Raw genomic sequence first — 17,865 nt, 5'->3', positions numbered from 1 at the left:
TCAGCACATGCGCCAGGCAAGGGATGTGCATCAAACCGGCTAGTCCCAGAGCTGCTACGTGATTTCGCCCATTATCGCACACTACCAGGCCGGGCTTGAGGCTCACTGGCAACAACCACTCATCGGTCTGTTGTTCAAGGCCCGTCCACAGCTCCTGCACGGTATAGGGTTTGTCCCCCAAACAGATAAGTTTTAAAGCTGCCTGCTATCGTTTATCACTGGCTGTGCTGAAGATGGTGGTGAAGGTGTAACGCTGACCGGCTGAGGAGGCGGTAGAGGATAAGTTAGCGGAGTAGGAGGAGGAAGCAACAGGAGGCAAACTGAAGCGCCCTGCAATCCTCGGTGGTGGAAGGACATGCGCCAAACTGCTATCCGCCTTAGGCCCAGCTGCCACTGCATTTACCCAGTGTGCTGTTATGGAGATATAACGTTACTGACCGTGCTTACTGGTCCACGTATCCGTAGTGAGGTGCACCTTGCCACAGATGATGTTACGCAGTGCACACCAGATTTTGTCCCCCGCTTGGTTGTGCAGCGAAGGGATGGCACGCCTGTAAAAACAGTGGCAGCTGGGCATTATGTACTGTGGGACAGCCACTGTCATAAGGCCTTTAAAACTCTCCATCTCCACCAGACGGAATGACAGCATTTCAAAGGCCAGTAATTTTGAAATGCTGGCATTCAGGGCTAGAGATTGCGGGTGGGTATGGAGGTACTTCCTCTTCCTCTCCAGTGTTTGGGAGATGGAGAGCTGAATGCTTCCATGGGACATTGTGGAGATGCTTTGTGACCCAGGTGGTGGTGTTGCTTTCAGATCCACTGTGGCACTGTCACTCCAGAGGTGGATGAAGAGGCCAAGACTGCAGCAGAAGAGGAGGCAGGAGGAGCCAGAGACCTTTCTTGGTTTTTGAGGTGTCTACTCCACTGCAGCTCGTGCTTTGCACTTAAATGCCTGGTCATGCATGTTGTGCTCAGGTTGAGAATGTTTATGCTTTGCTTCAGGCTCTGATTGCACAACGTGCAAACCACTCGTGTCTTGTCTGAAGAACTGCCACACCAGGGAACTCCTTGGAGTTGGCTTTGGTGTGCTCGGTCCTTTGCTGCGGTAGGCAGTAGCAGGCATACTGTCTAGCGGACGGCCGCTCCGCTTTTGCACCCTGCTCCCTCTTCTGGTGTGCTGGTGGCTCTGTGCGACCACCGCCTCTTCCTCCGAACTACATAGGTCACTCGCATGACCTTGATTCCATGTGGGATCGAGGACCTCATCGTCCTCCACATCATCTTCCACCCAGTCTTCACCCCTGCCCTCCTTGTCAGTCTGCACACATTCGAAAGCCCCAGCAGTTGTCACCTGTATTTCGTCATCATCCGAGATGAGCTGCGATAGTCCTCCCATGTACTCATCTTGAAACATAAGTGGTTGGGCATCGGTGCACTCAATCTCTTCCACTTCTGGGGCAGGGATAGGTGGATGGCCCTGGGAAACCCTGCTAACAGAGTCATCAAAAAGCAGAAGAGACTGCTGCATGACTTGGGGCTCAGACTGCTTGGCTAATTTGCAAGGGAGTGAGGTGAAAGACTGATGGAAATGGGCTGCAGGTGCCAACTCTGATCTTTCAGCAGGAGACTGGGTGGGAGACAATGTGAAGGAACAGGAGGCACTGTCAGCAACCCAATCTACTATCGCCTGTACTTGTTCTGGCCTCACCATTCGTAGAGCCGCATTAGGCCCGACCAAATACCTCTGCAGGTTCTGTCGCCTACTTGCACCTGAGGAAGGGCTTTCACTTGTGCGTGTAGCTGGCACAGATCGACCACATCCTCTTCTTGCAACAGGAGCTCCACCAGCAGCACCACGACCTGGGCCACGTCCCTTATTTGATGCTCTCCTCATATTTCTCAAGTTTAGGATCTTGCCATAAATGGGTGTTTAATTAATAGCAGAATAGAACAACAGTATATAAAGGTTCCATCTCACACGTACAGATGCAGACTTGGCCGCAATTAAAGTTTTTTGCCCAAAATGGGTTTTTGTTTAATAACTGAATAGAACCCCAGTATGTAAAGGGTGTATCTCACACGTCCTGATACAGACTAGGCCGAAATTATTATTTTTCGGCCAAAATGGCTGTTTTTCAAATAACTGAATAGAACCACAGTATCTAAAGGGTGTATCTCACACGTCCTGATCCAGACTAGGCCGGAATTTAAGTTTCTTGCACAAAATGGCTGTTTTTCAAATATCTGACTAGAACCACAGTATCTAAAGGGTGTATCTCACACGTACAGATGGAGACTAGGCTGGAATTTAAGATTTTTGACCAAAATGGCTGTTTTTCAAATAACTGAATAGAACCACAGTATGTAAAGGGTGTATCTCACACGTACAAATGCAGACTAGTCTGCAATTAAAGTTTTTTGCCCAAAACTGGTGTTTGTTTAATAACTGAATATGACAGCAGTATATAACCCTTGAATTTCACACGTGCTGATGCAGCAAGGGCTGAAAAATTGTGTATTTTGCCCAAAAAAGGGTGTTTTAATAATAGAAGAATATAACCACAGTATCTAAAGAGTCTATCTCACACCAACTGATACAGACTAGGCCGCAATCAAAGTTTTGTGCACAAAATGGCTGTTTTTCAAATAACGGAATAGAACCACAGTATCTAAAGGGTGTATCTCACACGTACAGATGCAGACTAGGCTGCAAAATTTACTTTTTTGCCCACAACGGGTGTTTGTTTAATAACTGAATATAACAGCAGTATATAACCCTTGAATTTCACACGTGCTGATGCAGCAAGGGCTGAAAAATTGTGTATTTTGCCCAAAAAAGGGTGTTTTATTAATAGAAGAATATAACCACAGTATCTAAAGGGTATATCTCACACCAACTGATACAGACTAGGCCGCAATTAAAGTTTTGTGCACAAAATGGCTGTTTTTCAAATAATGGAATAGAACCACAGTATGTAAAGGGTGTATCTCACATGTACAGATGCAGACTAGGCTGCAAAATTAACTTTTTTGCCCAAAACTGGTTTTTTGTTTAATAACTGAATATGACAGCAGGATATAACCCTTGAATTTCACACGTGCTGATGCAGCAAGGGCTGAAAAATTTAGTATTTTGCCCAAAAAAGGGTGTTTTATTAATAGAAGAATATAACCACAGTATCTAAAGGGTGTATCTCACACCGACTGGTCCAGACTAGGCCGCAATTAAATTTGTTTGCCCAAAATGGCTGTTTTTCAAATAACTGAATAGAACCACAGTACCTAAAGGGTGTATCTCACACGTCCTGATACAGACTAGGCCGCAATGAAAGTTTTGTGCACAAAATGGCTGTTTTTCAAATAACTGAATATAACCACAGTATCTAAAGTGTGTATCTCACAATGACATATGCAGCAAAGGCTGCAAAATTAACTTTTTTGCCCAAAACGGGTGTTTGCTTAATAACTGAATATGATAGCAGTAAATAACCCTTGAATTTCACACGTGCTGATGCAGCAAGGGCAGAAAAATTGTGTATTTTGCCCAAAAATTTTGTTTTATTAATAGAAAATTATAACCACAGAATCTAAAGTGTGTATCTCACACATACTGATACAGACTAGGCCGCAATTAAAATTTTTTGCCCGAAACGGGTGTTTGTTTAATAACTGAATATGACAGCAGTATATAACCCTTGAATTTCACACATGCAGATGCTGCAAGGGCTGTAAAATTGTGTATTTTGCCTAAAAAGTGTGTTTTTAAAAGCCCCGAAAATTATGGCTGTATTTCTAGCTTAAATTTCACACTTAATAATCCAGATGTTGGATAATGCCAAAAATTTTTGTTTTTTTAAAGCCAGAAAATTATTTAAATTTTTAAAACTTGTTTTTAACAATCACAGATGCAGCAAGGGCTGCAATATTAAGTATTTTGAAAAAATTTATTTTTATTTTATAACAGAATATGAAAGCTGCATAAAACGATTGAATTTCACACGTGCAGATGCAGCTTGGGCTGTAAAATAGTGTATTTTGCACAAAAAGGGTGTTTTTTAAAACCCTGAAAATTATGGCTGTATTTCTAGCTTAAATTGCACACTGACTAATCCAGATGTTGGATATTGCCAAAAAAGTGTGTTTTTTTAGTAAAAGAATATAAAAGCTGTATATAACGCTTGGATTTCACATGTGCAGATCTGTAAAATAGTGTATTTTGCTAAAAAAGGTTGTTTGTAAAAACCCTGAAAATTATGGCTGTATTTATAGCTTAAATTGCACACTGACTAATCCTGCAAATGCACCAGATGTTGTAGATTGCCAAAAAAGGGTGTTTTTTTAAAACCAGATAATTAGTGCAGTATTTCAAGCTTGGATTTGAATGTCACAAAAGCTCAGATGCAGTGCTGGTGCACTGAGCTTGCGTAAAATGGCCACCGTCGCCCACCTAACCAACAGACGGATTAAAGTTAGTTTTTTCTCTCACTGGGCTCGAGGCAGGGTAAAAAGATTGTGCACTGCACCCACACAACTAACTGTATGCAGATCGCTGAGTCAGATTTGAGTTCTGATCACAGATTCTGTCCTATTCCCTCCCTGAAATCACCAGCAGCATCCTCTCCCTACACTAGTAACAACAGAGTGACGTGCAGCGCTACGTGACTCCAGCTTATATAGAGGCTGGGTCACATGCTGCACTGGCCAATCACAGCCATGCCATTACCATTAGTAGGCATGGCTGTGATGGCTTCTAAGGTCAGACAGTTAATTGCTTGCTGATTGGCTGCTCTGCAGCCTTGCAAAAAGCGCAGAGAAATCGCGGAACACCGAACCCAAACTTTTACTGAAATATTCGGGTTCGGGGTCCAAAAATCCTAAAGTTTGGTACGAACCCGAACTTTACAGTTCGGGTTCGCTCAACCCTAGTCAGGGGCAATCCAGGCCTTGTTCATTTTGATAAGAGTCAACCTGTCAGCATTTTCAGTTGACAGGCGGATGCGCTTATCAGTTATTATGTCCCCAGCAGGCAGCACTAAATACCCGCTCTGACAAAACGCTTGTGGCAGGGCAGGCCAGCACCTCCAAGGCATAGAGCGCCAGTTCATGTCACGTTTCCAGCTTGGACACCCAATAGCGTAGTTGTAAGGTACAGAGGGATCACTGAGGACGCTGACACGTTTTGCTTTGTACTCCTCTACCATCTTCCAAAACTTTTCCCTCCTTGTGACACTAGGCTGTGCATCAGGGTGAGGGTGCTGGCGGGGTGTCAAGAAACTGTCCCAGGCTTTGGAGAGTGTTGCCCTGCCTCTCCTGGAACTGCTGTGTGTTCCCCTCGTCTCCCCTCCTCGGTTGCCCAAGGAACTACGTACTGTGCAGCCAGCTTTGTCAGTTGGAAATTTTTGGAGCAATTATTCCACAAGGACCATCTGGTATTGCACCATTTTGCTAGTCCTCTCCACCACAGAAATGACAGATGAGAAGTCCTCTCAACCACAGGAATGAGAGATGAGAAGTTCTCTATGTAGCGGGGGTCGAGAAGGGTGAACAACCAGTAATCGGTGTTGGCCAATATGCGTATAACGCGAGGGTCACAGGAAAGGCAGCATAACATAAAGTCAGCCATGTGTGCCAGAGTCCCAACAGACAAGACTTTGCTATCCTCATCAGGAGGATAACTCTCAATCTCCTCATACTCTTCCTCCTCTTTGGCCCATCCACGCTGAACAAATGGAATAAACCTCCTATGGGTACTACCCTCTGTAGCGGAGGCAACCGTCTCCTGCTCCTCCTCATCATCATCACAATCCAATTCGCGCTGAGAAGACGAACGGAGGGTGGTCTGGCTAACACCCTGTGTACTGTCTTCCCCCATTTCCACCTCTTCCACATGTAAAGCGTCGGCCTTAATTGTGAGCAGCGAGCATTTCAGTAGACACAGAAGTGGGATGGTTACACTGATAATAGCGGCATCGCCGCTCATCATCTGTGTTGATTACTCAAAGTTGCGTAAAACCTCACAGAGGTCAGACATCCATGCCCACTCTTCGCTCCTGACTGGAAAGGCGACGACCATGTTCCAGCTGGTATTCCACTACTGCCCTCTGCTGCTCACAAAGCCTGGCCAACATGTGAAACGTGGAGTTCCAGCGTGTGATCACTTCGCACAACAGTCTGTGAGCTGGCAATTGCAAGTGCTGCTGCAGCGTTGCCAGACCAGCGGCAGCTGTAGATGATTTGCGGAAATGTGCACACACCCGGCGCACCTTCACCATCAGGCAAATTGAGGTAGGTTTTGAGAAACCGCTGAACCACTAAGTTGAACACATAGGCTAGACATAGTAGGTGTGTGAGCTTGCCGAGCTTCAAAGCCGCCACCAAGTTATGGACATTATCAGACACAACCATGCCTTGTTCTAGGTTAATTGGCTAGAGCCACAGCTCAGTCTGGTCCCTTATACCCTGCCTACAGCTCTGCGGCGGTGTGCTGCTTGTCATCTAAACAAATTAGTTTAGCACAGCCTGTTGCCGCTTCCCCACTGCAGTGCTACACTGCTTCCAGGTACTGACTGATGGCTCACTGGTGCTGCAAGATGATAATTCAGAGGTGTAAGTGGAGGAGGAGGTGGAGCATGAGAAGGGGGGGTTGCAGCTACTAATGTAGGTGGTGGCGGAAATCCTGATGGAAGTAGGGCCCGCAATCCTTGGCATTGTTGGCACCTGTGCCATCCCAGGGTACGACTCGCTCCCGCCCTCCACAACATTCACACAGTGTGCGGTTAGGGAAATGTAGCATCCCTGGCCAAAAGCACTTGTCCATGTGTCAGTCGTTAAGTGGACCTTCACAAGAACTGCTTTGGTCAGGGCACTGGTGATGTTACAGGACACATGCTGGTGCAAGGCGGGGACGGCAAACTGGGAAAAGTTGTGGCGGCTGAGGACTGAGTAACCAGGGACGGCCTCCGCCATCAGGCTGCGGAAAGCCTCAGTGTCCACAAGCCTAAATGGCAACATTTCCAGGGCCAGCAATTTGTAAAGGTGCACATTTAGTGCTATGGCCTGTGGGTGGGTGGCTAGGTATTTGCTCTTTCGTTCAAAGGCCTGGGGTATGGACATGTGTATGCTGCACTAGGACACAGAAGTAGATATGCTAGCAGATGGTGCTTGCGAAGGTCCAGGTGCAGCGCAGGAGGCTTCCACGCCTGCGTCTTAGACAAGGGATTGGCCAGCACTTAACACAGAGGAAGAGGAGGCAGTGGTGTGACCCGCAGACACTGATTGTGGACCCAGGCGTTCGGCCCACCTATTAGGGTGCTTTGATTCCATGTGGCGGATTATGCTGGTGGTGGTAAGGTTGCTAGTGTTCATCCCCCTGCTCATTTTGGTATGGCATTTTCCTAAAAAAAGCGCCAGACTGCAGAACACCTACCCCTTGATTGTTGCAAGAGGATGCTCTGTGGAACAGTTGCGGGCCTGTTTGGTGTGGACCGCCTACTCCGCCTGTTGCGGTGCTGCAGATCCCTCCCCCTCTGTATTGCTGTCCTCGCTCAGCTTGCCACCTTCCCAGGTTGGGTCAGTGACTTCATCTTCCACCACCTCCTCTTCCACTTATTCACTCTGGTCATCCTCCTTACTTGTTGACTTAACAAGAACCTCACTTATTGACAACTGTGTCTCATCCTCATCATCAACCTCTTGAGACACTAATTGCCGTTGACTTATTGGCAACTGTGTCTCATCATTATCACCCACCTCGTGAAACACTAATTGCCATTCCCCACCGTCATCTTCTGGTGACTGTGGATGCTCAATAGTTTGGGCATCAGTGCACACACATGTCCCTCTTCAAGCGGGCTTGGCGAGAGGCTCAAATCAAGGAATGGTGATGAAAAGAGCTCCTCAGAATATTCGAGTGTGGGATCACTTGTTTGGCAAGGCTCTCCATGGTGGGAGGAAGGATGATCAGGGTGACCAGACTCTTGGCTACTGAGACTGGACTTTGTGGAAGACAGGGTGGTGCTTAACCGACTGGAAGCAGTGGCCTGACTTCGAGAGTGGTGTCCTGCTCCGCCCTGCAAGCTGGGACATGAAGCTAGGTATCGTAGATGAGTGTGTTTCTTGTGCTCTGGCAGCAGGCACAGTTTCCCTCTGCGTGCACCATCAGCAGAACGTCCACTTTCCCGTCCCTTACTGCTCGCCTTGAGCATATTAAATGGTATATATGCTTGCAAGTATGTCCCACGTACAGTAGCACAGGTTTTGTAAGTGTATGCGCAAATAAATTACACTGAATGCCACAGATATTTAGGATGCACAAATGTTATACAGGAGATGTAGCACAGGTAATGTTGCTGTCACCAGTGGGGAAAAAAATTTAACTGAATGTCATAGATATTTAGGATGTGCAAATGTTATACAGGAGATGTAGTGCAAGTAAGGTCACTGTCACCAGCGGGGGAAAAAATTTGACTGAGTGTCACAGATATTTAGGATGCGCAAACGTTATACAGGAGATGTAGCGCAGGTAATGTCGCTGTCACCAGCGGGGAAAAAATTCTATTGAATGTCACAGATATTTAGGATGTGCAAACGTTATACAGGAGATGTAGCGCAGGTAATTTCGCTGTCACCAGTGGGGAAAAAATTTGATGGAATGTCACATATATTTAGGATGCGCAAACGTTATACAGGAGATGTAGCGCAGGTAATGTCGCTGTTACCAGCGGCCAAACAATTGCGCTGAATGTCACAGATATTTTGGATTTGCTAATGTAACACAACAGATGTAGCAGAGGTTGTGTCACTGTCAGCAGCGGCCAAATGATTACACGCAATTTAGCTAATAATATATATAGCAGCCAGATAAAACAATAGTCCTTAAAAGGACTTTTGGGTCTCTAACACCTTTCAACACAAAACAATTCCTGTCCCTATACTATCTGTCCCTTCTGCTGCAGCTCTCCCTGACTAAGACTGAGCCAAAACACGTGTCATTGGGTGCTATATAGCACCCGATGACGCGTTCCGGCCAGCCAATCACTGTAATGCCAGTAACCAACATGGCTACAGCATTACAGTGAGTGGCAGTACTTTCCCGCACATTTATTGGCAGCGTAGCAGCCAATAAACGTGTGTGGAGGAAACTCGAGCCGAACACCGCGATTTGACGAGCATCGTGATGCTCGAGTGAAAATGGAGTTCGGCCGAGCATGCTCGCCCAACACTAGCTTTTATAATATAATGTTATGTACATAAGCAATGATAAGGTATGGTTTGTATTAGAAATGAAACTTACCATCCCATTCCTCCTCTATTGTTGGCAGAGGGCTGGTCTGACTTTTTGCTAGGAAAAGGAGCTCTAGAGAGTTCAAGGGAGAGCTACTGTAGCTCGGCTAGTGAGGAGTGAGGAAGCATGGAAGCACAGGAGGCTGAGTAAAGTGAGGTAGCTAGCTGGGTAACAGTTAGAAAGCGGGGTAGAGGGAAGAGTGCCAGGGAGGTTAGCCCTGATCTGACACACCCCAACAAGTTTGCACGTTTGGCAGAAGAGGGGGATGTCAGTCCAGGGATGGCACTGCCGCAGCCAGACACTTCCTCTGCCAGCTCCGCTAAGCAGGGGACCAGGAGAGCAGGGCAGGCCAGACAGGTGCTGGTAGTGGGAGACTCCATTATTAGGGGAACAGATAGGGAAATCTGTCACAAAGACCGTGATCGCCGAACAGTGTGCTGTCTTCCTGGCGCTAGAGTTCGACACATCGCGGATCGGGTTGACAGATTACTGGAAGGGGCTGGAGAAGATCCAGCGGTCATGGTCCATATCGGAACCAATGACAAAGTTAGGGGTAGGTGGAGAGTCCTTAAAAATGATTTCAGGGATTTAGGTCAAAAGCTGAGGGCAAGGACCTCAAAGGTAGTATTTTCCGAAATACTACCTGTACCACGGGCCACACAAGAGAGGCAGCGGGAGATTAGGGAAATTAACAAGTGGCTCAAGAACTGGTGTAGGAAGGAGGGGTTTGGGTTCCTGGAGAACTGGGCCGACTTCTCTATCGGCTACAGGCTCTATCGTAGAGACGGGCTGCACCTCAATGGGAAAGGGGCAGCTGTGTTGGGGAAGAAGATGGCTAGAAGGTTGGAGGAGTGTTTAAACTAGGGACTGGGGGGGGGGGAGGGTAATTATGTTATAGAATGGGAAGATAGTGCAGATAGAGACCAGGGGAAAGGTAGTGAGACTGGGGGAGGAATGGAAGGAGGGACTAGAACAGTTCAGAAGGAAAGGTGTAGAGTAAAAAATATACATAAACCTCTCAAATGTATGTATACTAATGCCAGAAGCCTGACTAATAAAACTGGTGAACTGGAATTAGTGATGTGTGAGGAGGACTATGACATAGTGGGAATAACTGAGACATGACTGGATGATAGCTATGACTGGGCAGTTAATGTACAGGGTTACAGCCTGTTTAGAAAGGATCGTCAAAACCGGAGAGGGGGAGGGGGTCTGCCTTTATGTAAAGTCCTGTCTAAAGCCCACACTCCGGGAAGATATAAGTGAGGGACATGAACATGTGGAGTCACTGTGGGTAGAGATACATGGCGCTAAAAACAATAATAAATTACTAATAGGAGTTTACTATAAACCACCTAATATACCAGAGTCCACAGAAAATCTACTACTAAACGAGATAGACGAGGTTATTATGGGGGACTTCAACTACCCAGATATAGACTGGGAAACTGAAACTTGTATATCTCATAAAGGAAACAGGTTCTTGGCAATAACCAAAGACAATTACCTCTCCCAACTGGTTCAGGACCCGACTAGAGGGACGGCCATACTGGATTTAGTATTAACCAATAGGCCTGACAGAACAACAGACGTGCAGGTTGGGGGACACCTGGGAAATAGTGACCACAAAGTAATAACCTTCCAATTATCATTCAAAAGAGCGTTTCTACAGGGAGGAACAAAAATACCAAACTTCAAAAAAGCTAAATTTAGCCAACTAAGAGAGGCCATAGGCCTAACTAAATGGGATAAAGTCCTCATAAATAAAAATACAGCCACAAAATGGGATATCTTTAAAAGCATCCTAAAATCTCATTGTGAGAGGTACATACCGTATGGGAATAAAAGGTTAAGGAACAAAAAGAAACCAATGTGGATAAACAGAACTGTAAAGAAAGCAATAAATGACAAAAAGAAAGCATATAAAACACTAAAACAGGAAGGTAGCACGGAAGCACTGAAAAACTATAAGGAAAAAAATAGAAAATGTAAAAAACAAATAAAAGCGGCCAAACTAGAGACCGAGAGATTAATTGCCAAAGAGAGTAAAACTAACCCTAAAATGTTCTTCAATTATATAAATGTTAAAAAGTATAAATCTGAAGGTGTCGGCCCGTTAAATAGTAATGAGGGGGGAGTCGCAGAGAGTGACAAGGAGAAAGCAAAGCTGTTAAATATTTTTTTCTCCAATGTATTCACTGAGGAAAATAAACTGTCAGATGACATGCCGAATGTTGAAATAAATTCACCATTAAAAGTGTCCTGTCTGACCCAGGAAGAAGTGCAACAGCGACTTAAAAAGATTAAAATAGACAAATCGTCAGGACCGGGTGGCATACACCCCGGTATCCTAAGGGACTTAAGTAATGTCATAGCCAGACCCTTATTTCTGATATTTGCAGATTCTATGTTGACAGGGAAAGTCCCACAGGAATGGCGCATGGCAAATGTGGTGCCAATATTCAAAAAGGGTCCAAAAACAGAGCCTGGAAACTATAGGCCGGTAAGTTTAACATCTGTTGTAGGTAAACTGTTTGAAGGTTTTCTGAGAGATGCTATGTTAGAGCATCTTAACGGAAATAAGCAAATAACGCCATATCAGCATGGCTTCGTGAGGGATCGATCATGTCAAACAAATTTAATCAGTTTCTATGAGGAGGTGAGTTCTAGACTTGACAGCGGCGAATCAATGGATGTCGTGTATCTGGACTTCTCCAAAGCATTTGACACTGTACCACATAAAAGGTTAGTAAATAAAATGAGAATGCTCAGACTGGGAGAAAACGTCTGTAAGTGGGTAAGTAACTGGCTCAATGATAGAAAACAGAGGGTGGTTATTAATGGTACATACTCAGATTGGGTCACTGTCACTAGTGGAGTACCTCAGGGATCAGTATTGGGCCCTATTCTCTTCAATATATTTATTAATGATCTTGTAGAAGGCTTGCACAGTAAAATATCAATTTTCGCAGATGACACTAAACTGTGTAAAGTAATTAACACTGATGAGGACAGTATACTACTACAGAGGGATCTGGATAGATTGGAGGCTTGGGCAGATAAGTGGCAGATGAGGTTTAACACTGACAAATGTAAAGTTATGCACATGGGAAGGAATAATGCAAGTCACCCGTACTTATTAAATGGTAAAACACTCGGTAACACTGACATGGAAAAAGATCTAGGAATTTTAATAAACAGCAAACTAAGCTGCAAAAACCAGTGTCAGGCAGCTGCTGCCAAGGCCAATAAGATAATGGGTTGCATCAAAAGGGGCATAGATGCCCGTGATGAGAACATAGTCCTACCACTTTACAAATCATTAGTCAGACCACACATGGAGTACTGTGTACATTTCTGGGCTCCTGTGAACAAAGCAGACATAGCAGAGCTGGAGAGGGTCCAGAGGAGGGCAACTAAAGTAATAACTGGAATGGGGCAACTACAGTACCCTGAAAGATTATCAAAATTAGGGTTATTCACTTTAGAAAAAAGACGACTGAGGGGAGATCTAATTAATATGTATAAATATATCAGGGGTCAGTACAGAGATCTATCCCATCATCTATTCATTAGCAGGACTGTGACTGTGACGAGGGGACATCCTCTGCGTCTGGAGGAAAGAAGGTTTGTACACAAACATAGAAGAGGATTCTTTACGGTAAGAGCAGTGAGACTATGGAACTCTCTGCCTGAGGAGGTGGTGATGGTGAGTACAGTAAAGGAATTCAAGAGGGGCCTGGATGTATTTCTGGAGCGTAATAATATTACAGGCTATAGCTACTAGAGAGGGGTCGTTGATCCAGGGAGTTATTCTGATTGCCTGATTGGAGTCGGGAAGGAATTTTTATTCCCCTAAAGTGGGGAAAATTGGCTTCTACCTCACAGTTTTTTTTTGCCTTCCTCTGGATCAACTTGCAGGATGACAGGCAGAACTGGATGGACAAATGTCTTTTTTCGGCCTTATGTACTATGTTACTATGTTACTATCTGCTCCCTGTCTAAGGGTCTTTAGGGCCACAGGTTCGCTTAACTGTGAGGAATGCTGCTCTATGGAAGGTCTAAGACTGTGGATATTCTTTAGAACTACGCTGTTACAGTCTGCTAGATGACCAGCAACTAAAGCTTCACAGATCCTGCTGCAAGTGGGGGAGAACAAGTTTGGAACCTGACAGACAAGTCAGGAGATGTGCGTCTGTGTAAAGGTTTCACTAGTGGCAAGACAGTACATGTGAGGCTGTGTAGAGGTCGTAGTGGTGGCAGTAGAGTAGTAGCAGCTGCAGTAGCTTCAGCAATATAGTATGGAACGTGATGGACAGGCAGACAGAAGCAGTGGCATGATGGGGCTATCGATAAATTGCCAAGGGCAGCAATGACAGACCTATTCACTGCCATTAGCCAGCCTTGTGTAAAAATCCTCCCAGAACCATACCTGATTCATTTTCACAAATGTTATGCGTTCTGCACTTGTGGATAACAATTTTGTCCACTTCAGTGTCATGATGCCACCTACCATGCTGAATACATCCTCTTAAGGTACACTGGAGGCTGCAGAAGACAGAACACACATAGAAAACATAGAAAGTCATGGCCACTGTTCCAATCTGCCTAACCAAAAGTCTATGAATCAGGCAAGCAAGATGTGGAAGCTGTTCTTCCATCATCTCTTGTTGCATTAGCTTGAGTGTTTTCTTTAAATATCAGGTGGATGATAGCTAATGTTACTGTGATCCCTACTGACAAATCTGGTGACCTCTTTAAAGAGCCTGAGTATGCGACATGTATCCCTGATGAGCTGCCACTGCCTGAGCTCTAAATAACACGTTTCCTCTGTGGTGGTTTCATGCATGATGTTATCATTGACCGATTTATGCTGCTTGTACAGATAGTCCAGCAAATGCAAGGTGGAATTCTAGCAAGTTGAAACATTATGAATCAAGCAGTGCAAAGGCAGACTGTTCTGGCAGGGAGACATCCTGTGGAAATTGTTCCTTTTGATGAACATTAGCAATTGATCCACTGTGTGGCTTCTTGTCAATTAGATCTAAGACAGCATGGCAACATTTCCGTTTACACATATGAAAGGAGGAAGGTGGAGGGGAAACAAAGCAAGGACTTGGAGGGGGATGGCTAAGCATCTGGTGTGAAAACTAGACTGGCCAAATATGATGTCAATACAACTTGATCTTGTTGCTGTGGTGCACCATTGCCACGCAAAACTTTGACCTAGAAGTCCATGAATGACATGTATTGGCCATAAAAGCTGCCCTGAGTGTCAATTCTCGTGTGCACCTTGCTGCACAGCAACAGTTTCAAGGAGCAGCCCACATTCGACACCACGTTAGAGTACAAGAAAAGAATGTCAATGACAATTTGAACAACTTTTTTTGTAACCAAGAAGCCAATTTTTATCAATTCTTTGAAGTCGAGACAATTAATATCAGTTTTTTTAGAAAAAAAAAGTTGCAGTTGGACAAAATCAGGTACATGACTGATAAATGGACTTTTTTTGTATATGGACAATGCAGATATTGCAAACTGTCGATGGTGTGGTGTTTGCAGCCACATGGGAAAAAATGGATTTCTTGGGAAACAAGACAATTTTAATCCATTTTGGAAAAGACAGGAAAATCAAAAAAGGCAATTTTCACAAATGCTTTAGAAAAAAAAAATTCAGTTGGACAAAGTTGAGCTTGCAGACAGCAATGGTTTGATATATGCAAGCACTGTGGAGTTTTTTCAATTTTTTCGAGACGAACATTTTCAACTATTTTTGGAAACAAAAATTCTCAATTGGGCAAAGTTTACAACAATAAATGTTTGGTCAGATATGCAACAATTTTCATAAATATTTGTTACCACCGGCTGCCTTTCATTTACCCACAGACATATATGTCACTGTCACTTAGCATTAAAGAGCTTGAGATGGGTTGGATACAGTCCTAGGATCTCCCAGAGTGTGGTATATCACTTTACAGAGCGATCAGGGTATTTTCATTTGGAATGAAATCAATACATTTATTCAGCCTGATTCCAATCAGACAGCGGATTCAATTGAATTGGGCCCAGAATAAATTTTGGGAAATTTACTCATCTTTATTACACATAAATAGAGTTGAGCGAACACCTGGATGTTCGGGTTCGAGAAGTTCAGCCGAACTTCCCGAAAATGTTCGGGTTCGGGATCCGAACCTGATCCGAACTTCGTCCCGAACCCCATTGAAGTCAATGGGGACCCGAACTTTTCGGCACTAAAAAGGCTGTAAAACAGCCCAGGAAAGGGCTAGAGGGCTGCAAAAGGCAGCAACATGTAGGTAAATCCCCTGCAAACAAATGTGGATAGGGAAATGAATTAAAATAAAAATTAAATAAATATAAATTAACCAAAATCAATTGGAGAGAGGTCCCATAGCAGAGAATCTGGCTTCCCGTCACCCACCACTGGAACAGTCCATTCTCAGATATTTAGGCCCCGGAACCCAGGCAGAGGAGAGAGGTCCCGTAACAGAGAATCTGGCTTCATGTCAGCAGAGAATTAGTCTGCATGTCATAGCAGAGAATGAGGCTTCACGTCAGCCACCACTGCAACAGTCCATTGGCATATATTTAGGCCCAGCACCCAGGCAGAGGAGAGAGGTCCCGTAACAGACAATCTGGCTTCATGTCAGCAGAGAATCAGTCTGCATGTCATAGCAGAGAATCAGGCTTCACGTCACCCACCACTGCAACAGTCCATTGTCATAAATTTAGGCCCAGCACCCAGGCAGAGGAGAGAGGTCCTGTAACAGACAATCTGGCTTCATGTCAGCAGAGAATTAGTCTGCATGTCATAGCAGAGAATAAGGCTTCACGTCACCCACCACTGTAAGAGTCCATTTTCATAAGTTTAGGCCCAGCACCCAGGCAGAGGAGAGAGGTCCCGTAACAGAGAATCTGGCTTCATGTCAGCAGAGAATTAGACTGCATGCCATAGCAGAGAATGAGGCTTCACGTCACCCACCACTGTAAGAGTCCATTTTCATAAGTTTAGGCCCAGCACCCAGGCAGAGGAGAGAGGTCCCGTAACAGACAATCTGGCTTCATGTCAGCAGAGAATCAGTCTTCATATCATAGCAGAGAATCAGGCTTCACGTCACCCACCACTGTAAGAGTCCATTTTCATAAATTTAGGCCCAGCACCCAGGCAGAGGAGAGAGGTCCCGTAACAGAGGATCTGGCTTCATGTCAGCAGAGAATTAGTCTGCATGTCATAGCAGAGAATGAGGCTTCACGTCAGCCACCACTGCAACAGTCCATTGGCATATATTTAAGCCCAGCACCCAGGCAGAGGAGAGAGGTCCCGTAACAGACAATCTGGCTTCATGTCAGCAGAGAATCAGTCTTCATATCATAGCAGAGAATCAGGCTTCACGTCACCCACCACTGTAAGAGTCCATTTTCATAAATTTAGGCCCAGCACCCAGGCAGAGGAGAGAGGTCCCGTAACAGAGGATCTGGCTTCATGTCAGCAGAGAATCAGTCTGCATGTCATAGCAGAGAATCAGGCTTCACGTCACCCAACATTGGAACAGTCCATTGGCATATATTTAGGCCCCGGCACCCAGACAGAGGAGAGGTTCATTCAACTTTGGGTAGCCTCGCAATATAATGGTAAAATGAAAATAAAAATAGGATTGAATGAGGAAGTGCCCTGGAGTCCAATAATATATGGTTAAGGGGAGGTATTTAATGTCTAATCTGGACAAGGGACGGACAGATCCTGTGGGATCCATGCCTGGTTCATTTTTATGAACGTCAGCTTGTCCACATTGGCTGTAGACAGGCGGCTGCGTTTGTCTGTAATGACGCCCCCTGCCGTGCTGAATACACGTTCAGACAAAACGCTGGCCGCCGGGCAGGCCAGCACCTCCAAGGCATAAAAGGCTAGCTCTGGCCACATGGACAATTTAGAGACCCAGAAGTTGAATGGGGCCGAACCATCAGTCAGTACGTGGAGGGGTGTGCACATGTACTGTTCCACCATGTTAGTGAAATGTTGCCTCCTGCTAACACGTTGCGTATCAGGTGGTGTGTTGACAAAACTTTTCCACATCTCTGCCATGCTAACCCTGCCCTCAGAGGAGCTGGCATTGACACAGCTGCCTTGGCGACCTCTTGCTCCTCCTCTGCCTTGGCCTTGGGCTTCCACTTGTTCCCCTGTGACATTTGGGAATGCTCTCAGTAGCGCGTCTACCAACGTGCGCTTGCACTCGCCATCTTCCTATCACGCTCCAGTGCAGGAAGTAAGGTTTGCACATTGTCTTTGTAGCGTGGATCCAGCAGGGTGGCAACCCAGTAGTCCGCACAGGTTAAAATGTGGGCAACTCTGCTGTCGTTGCGCAGGCACTGCAGCATGTAGTCGCTCATGTGTGCCAGGCTGCCCAGGGGTAAGGACAAGCTGTCCTCTGTGGGAGGCGTATCGTCATCGTCCTGCCTTTCCCCCCCAGCCACGCACCAGTGTTGGACCCGAGCTGCGTTGGGTGCCACCCCGCTGTGACCATGCTTCATCCTCATCCTCCTCCACCTCCTCCTCATCCTCGTCC

Source organism: Bufo gargarizans, unplaced genomic scaffold (genome assembly GCF_014858855.1).
Source record: "Bufo gargarizans isolate SCDJY-AF-19 unplaced genomic scaffold, ASM1485885v1 original_scaffold_1203_pilon, whole genome shotgun sequence".
Taxonomy (NCBI): Eukaryota; Metazoa; Chordata; class Amphibia; order Anura; family Bufonidae; genus Bufo; species Bufo gargarizans.
Note: the sequence above shows the minus strand (reverse complement) of the source record.